Below are 12,590 nucleotides of genomic sequence, written 5' to 3'. Positions count from 1 at the left end.
AAGGGGTGAGGTAACTGAATCTGAACAGCTACCAACAGGAGGAATACATAGCAAACCAAAATCAGGCATGCATGGCATGGTGGTGACCGGCCACCAGAATTTGTAGCATAACTACGACCAAACAGAGAGAGAGGGGAGCCAGCATGATCTGAAATTGGCATGCATAATATAAAAAGTGAAAATTCACACATTTATTCCAACTGTACTACAATAAAAAAAAATGAGATTTTTAGCAAATAATTGATCAATTTTTTGAGCCACCCCTGCCAACGTCACGGCAAATCTCAATAGGGGGGTCCTACTCTACATTCTGTATTTCATGTGCCATGCGGCCTCCTAGATAAAGTTAAAAGCAGAACCATAATAGAGCACACATACCTGTAACCTGTATATAACCGCTTCTATGTTGCAAAAAAGGCACTTGTGGATAGAGACCAGCCCAGGTCCCAGCATGTGGAGCAAGCTCTGCACCATACCAGGACTATATCAGAACTGATCCTCCCAGTGCCAAACAGCAACCATTGATAAAGGCGAACCAGATCCAAGATGGTGCTTAATTAGCATTGCCTGTGGAAAGGGGTGAGGTAACTGAATCTGAACAGCTACCAACAGGAGGAATACATAGCAAACCAAAATCAGGCATGCATGGCATGGTGGTGACCGGCCACCAGAATTTGTAGCATAACTACGACCAAACAGAGAGAGAGGGGAGCCAGCATGATCTGAAATTGGCATGCATAATATAAAAAGTGAAAATTCACACATTTATTCCAACTGTACTACAATAAAAAAAAATGAGATTTTTAGCAAATAATTGATCAATTTTTTGAGCCACCCCTGCCAACGTCACGGCAAATCTCAATAGGGGGGTCCTACTCTACATTCTGTATTTCATGTGCCATGCGGCCTCCTAGATAAAGTTAAAAGCAGAACCATAATAGAGCACACATACCTGTAACCTGTATATAACCGCTTCTATGTTGCAAAAAAGGCACTTGTGGATAGAGACCAGCCCAGGTCCCAGCATGTGGAGCAAGCTCTGCACCATACCAGGACTATATCAGAACTGATCCTCCCAGTGCCAAACAGCAACCATTGATAAAGGCGAACCAGATCCAAGATGGTGCTTAATTAGCATTGCCTGTGGAAAGGGGTGAGGTAACTGAATCTGAACAGCTACCAACAGGAGGAATACATAGCAAACCAAAATCAGGCATACATGGCATGGTGGTGACCGGCCACCAGAATTTGTAGCATAACTACGACCAAACAGAGAGAGAGGGGAGCCAGCATGATCTGAAATTGGCATGCATAATATAAAAAGTGAAAATTCACACATTTATTCCAACTGTACTACAATAAAAAAAAATGAGATTTTTAGCAAATAATTGATCAATTTTTTGAGCCACCCCTGCCAACGTCACGGCAAATCTCAATAGGGGCGTCCTACTCTACATTCTGTATTTCATGTGCCATGCGGCCTCCTAGATAAAGTTAAAAGCAGAACCATAATAGAGCACACATACCTGTAACCTGTATATAACCGCTTCTATGTTGCAAAAAAGGCACTTGTGGATAGAGACCAGCCCAGGTCCCAGCATGTGGAGCAAGCTCTGCACCATACCAGGACTATATCAGAACTGATCCTCCCAGTGCCAAACAGCAACCATTGATAAAGGCGAACCAGATCCAAGATGGTGCTTAATTAGAATTGCCTGTGGAAAGGGGTGAGGTAACTGAATCTGAACAGCTACCAACAGGAGGAATACATAGCAAACCAAAATCAGGCATGCATGGCATGGTGGTGACCGGCCACCAGAATTTGTAGCATAACTACGACCAAACAGAGAGAGAGGGGAGCCAGCATGATCTGAAATTGGCATGCATAATATAAAAAGTGAAAATTCACACATTTATTCCAACTGTACTACAATAAAAAAAATGAGATTTGTAGCAAATAATTGATCAATTTTTTGAGCCACCCCTGCCAACGTCACGGCAAATCTCAATAGGGGGGTCCTACTCTACATTCTGTATTTCATGTGCCATGCGGCCTCCTAGATAAAGTTAAAAGCAGAACCATAATAGAGCACACATACCTGTAACCTGTATATAACCGCTTCTATGTTGCAAAAAAGGCACTTGTGGATAGAGACCAGCCCAGGTCCCAGCATGTGGAGCAAGCTCTGCACCATACCAGGACTATATCAGAACTGATCCTCCCAGTGCCAAACAGCAACCATTGATAAAGGCGAACCAGATCCAAGATGGTGCTTAATTAGCATTGCCTGTGGAAAGGGGTGAGGTAACTGAATCTGAACAGCTACCAACAGGAGGAATACATAGCAAACCAAAATCAGGCATGCATGGCATGGTGGTGACCGGCCACCAGAATTTGTAGCATAACTACGACCAAACAGAGAGATAGGGGAGCCAGCATGATCTGAAATTGGCATGCATAATATAAAAAATGAAAATTCACACATTTATTCCAACTGTACTACAATAAAAAAAAAATGAGATTTTTAGCAAATAATTGATCAATTTTTTGAGCCACCCCTGCCAACGTCACAGCAAATCTCAATAGGGGGGTCCTACTCTACATTCTGTATTTCATGTGCCATGCGGCCTCCTAGATAAAGTTAAAAGCAGAACCATAATAGAGCACACATACCTGTAACCTGTATATAACCGCTTCTATGTTGCAAAAAAGGCACTTGTGGATAGAGACCAGCCCAGGTCCCAGCATGTGGAGCAAGCTCTGCACCATACCAGGACTATATCAGAACTGATCCTCCCAGTGCCAAACAGCAACCATTGATAAAGGCGAACCAGATCCAAGATGGTGCTTAATTAGCATTGCCTGTGGAAAGGGGTGAGGTAACTGAATCTGAACAGCTACCAACAGGAGGAATACATAGCAAACCAAAATCAGGCATGCATGGCATGGTGGTGACCGGCCACCAGAATTTGTAGCATAACTACGACCAAACAGAGAGATAGGGGAGCCAGCATGATCTGAAATTGGCATGCATAATATAAAAAATGAAAATTCACACATTTATTCCAACTGTACTACAATAAAAAAAAAATGAGATTTTTAGCAAATAATTGATCAATTTTTTGAGCCACCCCTGCCAACGTCACGGCAAATCTCAATAGGGGGGTCCTACTCTACATTCTGTATTTCATGTGCCATGCGGCCTCCTAGATAAAGTTAAAAGCAGAACCATAATAGAGCACACATACCTGTAACCTGTATATAACCGCTTCTATGTTGCAAAAAAGGCACTTGTGGCAATTATAGTACAGTTGGAATAAATATGTGAATTTTCACTTTTTATATGATGCATGCCAATTTCAGATCGTGCTGGTTCCCTTTTTTTCTCTGTTTTGACCGTAGTTATGCTACAAATCTGGTGTCTGACCAACACCATACCATGCACGCCTGATTTTGGTTTGCAATATATTCCTCCTGTTGGTAGCTGTTCAGACTCAGTTACCTCACCCCTTTCCACAGGCAATGCTAATTAAGCACCATTCTTGGATCTGGTCCGCCTTTATCAATGGTTGCTGTTTGACACTGGGAGGATCAGTTCTGATATAGTCCTGGTATGTGTAGGGCTTGCTCCACATGCTGGGACCTGGGCTGGTCTCTATCCACAAGTGCCTTTTTTGCAACATGGAAGCGGCTATATACAGGTTGCAGGTATGTGTGCTCCATTATGGTTCTGCTTTTAACTTTATCTAGGAGGCCGCATGGCACATGAAATACAGAATGTAGAGTAGGACCCCCCTATTGAGATTTGCCGTGACGTTGGCAGGGGTGGCTCAAAAAATTGATCAATTATTTGCTAAAAATCTCATTTTTTTATTATAGTACAGTTGGAATAAATATGTGAATTTTCACTTTTTATATGATGCATGCCAATTTCAGATCATGCTGGTTCCCTTTTTTTCTCTGTTTTGACCGTAGTTATGCTACAAATCTGGTGTCTGACCAACACCATACCATGCACGCCTGATTTTGGTTTGCAATATATTCCTCCTGTTGGTAGCTGTTCAGACTCAGTTACCTCACCCCTTTCCACAGGCAATGCTAATTAAGCACCATTCTTGGATCTGGTCCGCCTTTATCAATGGTTGCTGTTTGACACTGGGAGGATCAGTTCTGATATAGTCCTGGTATGTGTAGGGCTTGCTCCACATGCTGGGACCTGGGCTGGTCTCTATCCACAAGTGCCTTTTTTGCAACATGGAAGCGGCTATATACAGGTTGCAGGTATGTGTGCTCCATTATGGTTCTGCTTTTAACTTTATCTAGGAGGCCGCATGGCACATGAAATACAGAATGTAGAGTAGGACCCCCCTATTGAGATTTGCCGTGACGTTGGCAGGGGTGGCTCAAAAAATTGATCAATTATTTGCTAAAAATCTCATTTTTTTATTATAGTACAGTTGGAATAAATATGTGAATTTTCACTTTTTATATGATGCATGCCAATTTCAGATCGTGCTGGTTCCCTTTTTTTCTCTGTTTTGACCGTAGTTATGCTACAAATCTGGTGTCTGACCAACACCATACCATGCACGCCTGATTTTGGTTTGCAATATATTCCTCCTGTTGGTAGCTGTTCAGACTCAGTTACCTCACCCCTTTCCACAGGCAATGCTAATTAAGCACCATTCTTGGATCTGGTCCGCCTTTATCAATGGTTGCTGTTTGACACTGGGAGGATCAGTTCTGATATAGTCCTGGTATGTGTAGGGCTTGCTCCACATGCTGGGACCTGGGCTGGTCTCTATCCACAAGTGCCTTTTTTGCAACATGGAAGCGGCTATATACAGGTTGCAGGTATGTGTGCTCCATTATGGTTCTGCTTTTAACTTTATCTAAGAGGCCGCATGGCACATGAAATACAGAATGTAGAGTAGGACCACCCCAATGGAAATTTGCCGTGACGTTGGCAGGGGTGGCTCAAAAAATTGATCAATTATTTGCTAAAAATCTCATTTTTTTATTATAGTACAGTTGGAATAAATATGTGAATTTTCACTTTTTATATGATGCATGCCAATTTCAGATCGTGCTGGTTCCCTTTTTTTCTCTGTTTTGACCGTAGTTATGCTACAAATCTGGTGTCTGACCAACACCATACCATGCACGCCTGATTTTGTTTTGCAATATATTCCTCCTGTTGGTAGCTGTTCAGACTCAGTTACCTCACCCCTTTCCACAGGCAATGCTAATTAAGCACCATTCTTGGATCTGGTCCGCCTTTATCAATGGTTGCTGTTTGACACTGGGAGGATCAGTTCTGATATAGTCCTGGTATGTGTAGGGCTTGCTTCACATGCTGGGACCTGGGCTGGTCTCTATCCACAAGTGCCTTTTTTGCAACATGGAAGCGGCTATATACAGGTTGCAGGTATGTGTGCTCCATTATGGTTCTGCTTTTAACTTTATCTAGGAGGCCGCATGGCACATGAAATACAGAATGTAGAGTAGGACCCCCCTATTGAGATTTGCCGTGACGTTGGCAGGGGTGGCTCAAAAAATTGATCAATTATTTGCTAAAAATCTCATTTTTTTATTATAGTACAGTTGGAATAAATATGTGAATTTTCACTTTTTATATGATGCATGCCAATTTCAGATCGTGCTGGTTCCCTTTTTTTCTCTGTTTTGACCGTAGTTATGCTACAAATCTGGTGTCTGACCAACACCATACCATGCACGCCTGATTTTGGTTTGCAATATATTCCTCCTGTTGGTAGCTGTTCAGACTCAGTTACCTCACCCCTTTCCACAGGCAATGCTAATTAAGCACCATTCTTGGATCTGGTCCGCCTTTATCAATGGTTGCTGTTTGACACTGGGAGGATCAGTTCTGATATAGTCCTGGTATGTGTAGGGCTTGCTCCACATGCTGGGACCTGGGCTGGTCTCTATCCACAAGTGCCTTTTTTGCAACATGGAAGCGGCTATATACAGGTTACAGGTATGTGTGCTCCATTATGGTTCTGCTTTTAACTTTATCTAGGAGGCCGCATGGCACATGAAATACAGAATGTAGAGTAGGACCCCCCTATTGAGATTTGCCGTGACGTTGGCAGGGGTGGCTCAAAAAATTGATCAATTATTTGCTAAAAATCTCATTTTTTTATTATAGTACAGTTGGAATAAATATGTGAATTTTCACTTTTTATATGATGCATGGCAATTTCAGATCGTGCTGGTTCCCTTTTTTTCTCTGTTTTGACCGTAGTTATGCTACAAATCTGGTGTCTGACCAACACCATACCATGCACGCCTGATTTTGGTTTGCAATATATTCCTCCTGTTGGTAGCTGTTCAGACTCAGTTACCTCACCCCTTTCCACAGGCAATGCTAATTAAGCACCATTCTTGGATCTGGTCCGCCTTTATCAATGGTTGCTGTTTGACACTGGGAGGATCAGTTCTGATATAGTCCTGGTATGTGTAGGGCTTGCTCCACATGCTGGGACCTGGGCTGGTCTCTATCCACAAGTGCCTTTTTTGCAACATGGAAGCGGCTATATACAGGTTGCAGGTATGTGTGCTCCATTATGGTTCTGCTTTTAACTTTATCTAGGAGGCCGCATGGCACATGAAATACAGAATGTAGAGTAGGACCCCCCTATTGAGATTTGCCGTGACGTTGGCAGGGGTGGCTCAAAAAATTGATCAATTATTTGCTAAAAATCTCATTTTTTTATTATAGTACAGTTGGAATAAATATGTGAATTTTCACTTTTTATATGATGCATGCCAATTTCAGATCGTGCTGGTTCCCTTTTTTTCTCTGTTTTGACCGTAGTTATGCTACAAATCTGGTGTCTGACCAACACCATACCATGCACGCCTGATTTTGGTTTGCAATATATTCCTCCTGTTGGTAGCTGTTCAGACTCAGTTACCTCACCCCTTTCCACAGGCAATGCTAATTAAGCACCATTCTTGGATCTGGTCCGCCTTTATCAATGGTTGCTGTTTGACACTGGGAGGATCAGTTCTGATATAGTCCTGGTATGTGTAGGGCTTGCTCCACATGCTGGGACCTGGGCTGGTCTCTATCCACAAGTGCCTTTTTTGCAACATGGAAGCGGCTATATACAGGTTGCAGGTATGTGTGCTCCATTATGGTTCTGCTTTTAACTTTATCTAGGAGGCCGCATGGCACATGAAATACAGAATGTAGAGTAGGACCCCTCTATTGAGATTTGCCGTGACGTTGGCAGGGGTGGCTCAAAAAATTGATCAATTATTTGCTAAAAATCTCATTTTTTTATTATAGTACAGTTGGAATAAATATGTGAATTTTCACTTTTTATATGATGCATGCCAATTTCAGATCGTGCTGGTTCCCTTTTTTTCATAGTACCTTCTATGTAAAATAAGGTGCAGAGTTTTCTTCAAGGCAGCATCCTTCCCATAGCCTGGAAGAAGTTGTTTTCATATACGAAAAATGTGGATTTCTCTGGAATAAAACATCGGATTGCAGATATCAAGTTATCTTTTTATTCAGCTTCCTGCTACCTACAAGCCCATGTAGACGACTTAGGAGGGTTGAGCCTACTGACAGATTCCCTTGAAGCGGCAATATCTCTCACTAACACTGGGTAATTGCTGCAACAGATGTGAAATTTTGTCAAGCATCAGTTTGTTTTGTCTACTCTCATTTTCCATTCCTTCTGCTAAGCTTTGAAATTCTCTCACACAGTATTGCGTTTCTACACAAGATGAAGAGGGGCTGTATTCTTAGAGCTTCTGTTTACAGAATGTCTCATTTACAATTAAGCAAGAAAGTATGTTCACAATTTTTTTTGCAATTGTTTTTCTTCTGATTAACATAAGCAACCGGAAGAGAGTCATTGGCGTACTAAAACTTCTACAAACAGCAATTAGCTTAGTTTACAATATCTAAGACATTGACTGACATTTACAGCAAAATACACCTATGGAAAAAAAAATTTCTGGAATTGGTAGTGTGGAACATTATTTCATTTAGAAATTTCCTTAAGGCTATACAGAGATTCTCCTGACTTTGCAAAATGCACAGACTTCTCTCAAGTTCCATAACATTGGCATTACCCTATAGTATGTTTTGATTTTAACTGACTGTAAGAAAAAAATGAATTTGTGAAAGTACAAAAAGTTGTTCTGAGGCCTAAAATGACCGGCATACTTTTGTTATGTATTAATTAACAGCTATTATTTTCAGATTTTTTAGTAAATTCATTTTTTAAATGACATTCTCAAAGGGGTTTTTTTGCCATTGTCTAAATGTTAGGACATTTCAAAAACAAACAAAAATTAAACAGCCCATTTTTTGACTAATGTGTGCCTATTTATGCCTTCATTAAGGATCCTTATTCCTCAGAACTGCTTTTTTGTGATATAGAGATGTAAAGATGAGTGAGGACGCAGGGGATTTCAGATGTATGCAGCAGTTAACATAACACAGCTATGACCATTATTGGTTTCAGAACTGATCAAATCCATTCAACCTCCTAGACGTGAATAGTGACAGTAGCATCTAGATACTTAACTGAAGGAGTGGGCTTCATCTTTCAGTCCAGCAGTATCATTGCAGCATGATCACTGTGTACTGATTGCTGTGCCACTTGACGTGTCTGGGTTTGTCCGCAATGGTGACCTGATAGGAACTACCATGAAAGGATTATGGTTATTCTGTGCTTTATGTTAACCTGTTGGGCCCTGCCATGCTAGGATTATGGTTATGATGCGATTAATAGAAAAGGACACAAATTCAAAAGAAGTCAAAATAACTCACCAAAACAGCCATTAGCCAACAGGTCAAAAAACAAATGCACTAGCAGGATGCAGCTGACCCCCTATGGTAAAGGTGGGAGTCAACACAGGTGCTGAATACCGATGAGACAACCACTCTCAGCCTGCCAACTCATGTAAGGGTTGGTTGCTGGTATTAAATATGCACACAGATGGGGTTTGCATAGGGTGTTAGTCACACAGGTATACACAATGCACAGTGTCTGGCTTACAGCCTATTGATGATGCCCATACTATTAGATCAGGTGGGCTGTCCAGCACTATATTAGTACCTCGACACAAAGGACAGACACCCTAAAGGGCCTGACATAAATTCAAAAGAATTAAAAAAAAAGCATGGGGACCCTTGATGCCGGGTTACAAGCTTACGTATTTTGGCCAAAATATGGACCAATACCTAACTTTATTAAATATCATTTTATATGATTTTTTTAATTCCACTATCTTCTCAAGGATGCAGCCGGGCCTGTCCTGTGTATTGAGGCACTTATATATTGCCAATAGGCTATTAAAGTCCACCAATTTCAATTTTTTTTCTGGAGTGCTGCCTGTTATTTATTTTAATACACTATCTACCTTTGGATATGTGGTATTTTGAGAGGCATTGCATCAATCTTTCATTTTCTAATATGCTATTTCATTTTTCTAGCAATATATATACAGTATATATATATATATATATATATATATATATATATATATATATATACATATATATATAGCGTTCAGCCTAAATGAGAACATTCATATAGATTTAAAAAAAAAAGTTTAGTTTCTATTCAGACTTAACATTTTCTATTGAATACCATACTGCGAAATTCTCCCAAAATGGAGGCCATTGGCCATTTTATTTGGCATGCTCAAATATGTCATTTATCATTCCAACGAAAGTTTTAAGATCGAAGTTAAAGTTTAGGTTGCAAAATTTTAACTATCAATAATTAAACCACAAGGAAGTCTATTTATTCAACAACCTGGTGTTTAGCAGACAGCTGACTATAAAAGGTTGTTAATTAACAAAGAAAACCCCTTTCCATTTCATGCTTTCAGCAATGACACAACATGGAAATGTCCCAAGACCTGAGAAAGAAGATATTTTCTTTAAATAAGAAGGTTAAAGCTGGAACAATATCTACAAATCATTGTCTAACAATCAGAATGCTCTAGCAAAAGTTATTAAAAAATGTAATAATGATAGAACTGCAGCCAGGGCAAAGTGCCTGAATTGGCACATCTATTGGATGCGCATTTGCTGGGGCAGCTGTAGACTGCTATATTTGGACTGGGAAGGACCATAAAAACATGGGATTTTCCAGCCTGAAAATAACAGCCTCCTGCTGTCTGCCTTACCTTGGCTGGGTATGAAAAATGGAGAGGACCCCATGACATTTTGAAAAATTATTAATTTATTAGAAAAACAAGGCTAAAAACATCCTTTAATGCCCCATGAAAGGCTTTGTCAACTTCCAAAGGATAATATGTGCCAAGCATTGCGTGAATGGGTCCTATAAACCGATGACGCAATGTCAATCATAGCCATGCCAGTTCTCAACTGTGATGGCTGCAGAAGTGCCCATAGCCGAAAACCGTTTTGATTGACTGTGCTGTAGCCGTTTAACAAACTTTATTAGCATGATAACAGCTTCCAAACTCCGAACTAGACTACAGACTTCTATTAAAGTACATGTTCAAGTTTGAGCATTGGAAACTATTTGACTAGCACAAAACCCAAACTTTACAGCCCAGGTTCACTCATCACAATAGACTGCATGATGACCTCAGTTATTTTGTATGGACCAATGATTGATTTCGGTCCTATCATAGCAGAGTGGAACTTAAAGGGGTATTCTCATCTCCAATATCCTATCCTAATATATAGCAGGTGTAATAATTATATTAGAAAATTCCTCCACTTAGAAATGTAGTATAGTCTCCTTTTTCACTATTTCACTTAGCTAATATTCAGGGCATTGCAGGAACTTAGGTATCCATGGTTATGACCACACATATACTATAGTCATAATTAGTTAGTTGCTCGTGGTTGTAATAATGGACACCTAAAGTCCTGCAATGCTCTATACATGTTTAAGTTTAATATTTTTAGTAAATAAAAACATCTTCCCCTCACACAGAAACAAACATCTTAATTTTTGGAAACGTCCTGTGTTCTGACAAAATTAAAATTGAACCGTTTTGCTATAATGACCATCATTACATTTGGAAAAAAAAGGGAAAAACTTTGAAGCTTAGAACACCATCCCAATTCTGAAACACGGAAATGGCATCATCATACTGTGGTTTTGTTTTACTGCAGGAGGGAATGGTGCACTTCACAAAATAGATGGCATCATAAGGAAAGAAGATTATGTGAAAATACTGAAGCAACATCTTAATACATCAGCCAGGAACTTAAAGCTTGGGAAGAAATGGGTCTTCCAATTGGACAATGACCTGAAGTATACTCCCAAACTGGTTTCAAAGTGGCTTAAGCATAACAAAGTCAATGCTTTGGAGTAGCCATCACAAAGCTCTGATTTTAATACTATTGAAAAGTTATGGGCAAAGCTGAAAAGGCAGGTGCGATCAAGACAACCTACAAACATGGCTCAGTTATACTAGTTCTGTCATGAGGAATGGACCCAAATTCCTACCAACTTTTGTGAAGCTTGTGGAAGGATATCCAAAATGTTTGACCCAAGCCATACAGTTTAAGGGCAATGGTACTAAATGTGGAGACACGGGGGTCAGTGGGTGCTCTCGTCTGCTAAACTGGCCGCCTTTAGAAAGACAACATGGCCCAGGGTTCATCCCAACTGAACGCACAACCTCCTTAACCATGGGCAGAACACTACTCAGACAACACAGGATGAGGGAATCACAATATTAAGACTTTATTGGATCCCCAAACAATTAACGGCACATAGCACATAACCAGCAAAACACACAAATGTAACAGGCAACAGAGTCTCACCCTTTCGCTGGCTCACCAGGGATTGGAATGTCCATGCCTCAGAGGTTCCAGGGCTACTTACTCCAATCCAGCAGCACCCTGCTTTCGGCGGGCACCCACCGAGAATGGAATAACGCCAGAATTAGGAAGCTGGCTGAGGTCTGCAAAGTCTGTAGCCAGGTGACCAAATTGTCCCAACCTGGGTTTCTTCTTTAAGTAGTCCTTGATATCAAAGCCGCATCCTTGCATTCGATGCTGAAGTCCATATAGTGTTATAATCCAGGTTTGGTTATGGTTTGCCAATCGGATCCGCAGGTCCTAGATTGGTAGCATGTAGCAAGAGTCTCCCTGGGCAAGGGACAGTCCTCCTTCTTATACCCCTGAACTCTCCATTCAGACCATTGGGGTCTTCACATTTGGTGGATTAGACTGGACTCTTATTGGCTAGATTTCAAGCCGTATACATAATATCCCAGTAATAATGGTCAATGGCAGAGACGAGGGAGAGACAGCTAAGTTAAATCGCATCCAGCAAACACATCATAATACAATGGGTTAATTTCAAAAAAGGAAAGGAATGGAGTAATTACACATTTTGTGAATGCAAAAATATAATTTATTCAAGACACCAAACGGAATTAAGGACAGACATTTAACATGAATTTAAAAGGATGCAGTGTTACAGTGTGCTGAAATACACTATGATGCGGAGGTTTTACACATGCTGTTATGGTTGTTTATACAAAAGGGTAAAATCACGTGATAAATGCTGATGTTAGTGCAGGGTATAGTTATACAGATTAT

This window comes from Anomaloglossus baeobatrachus, chromosome 2, assembly GCF_048569485.1.
Source record: "Anomaloglossus baeobatrachus isolate aAnoBae1 chromosome 2, aAnoBae1.hap1, whole genome shotgun sequence".
Taxonomy (NCBI): domain Eukaryota; kingdom Metazoa; phylum Chordata; class Amphibia; order Anura; family Aromobatidae; genus Anomaloglossus; species Anomaloglossus baeobatrachus.
This window is presented reverse-complemented; position numbering follows the sequence as displayed.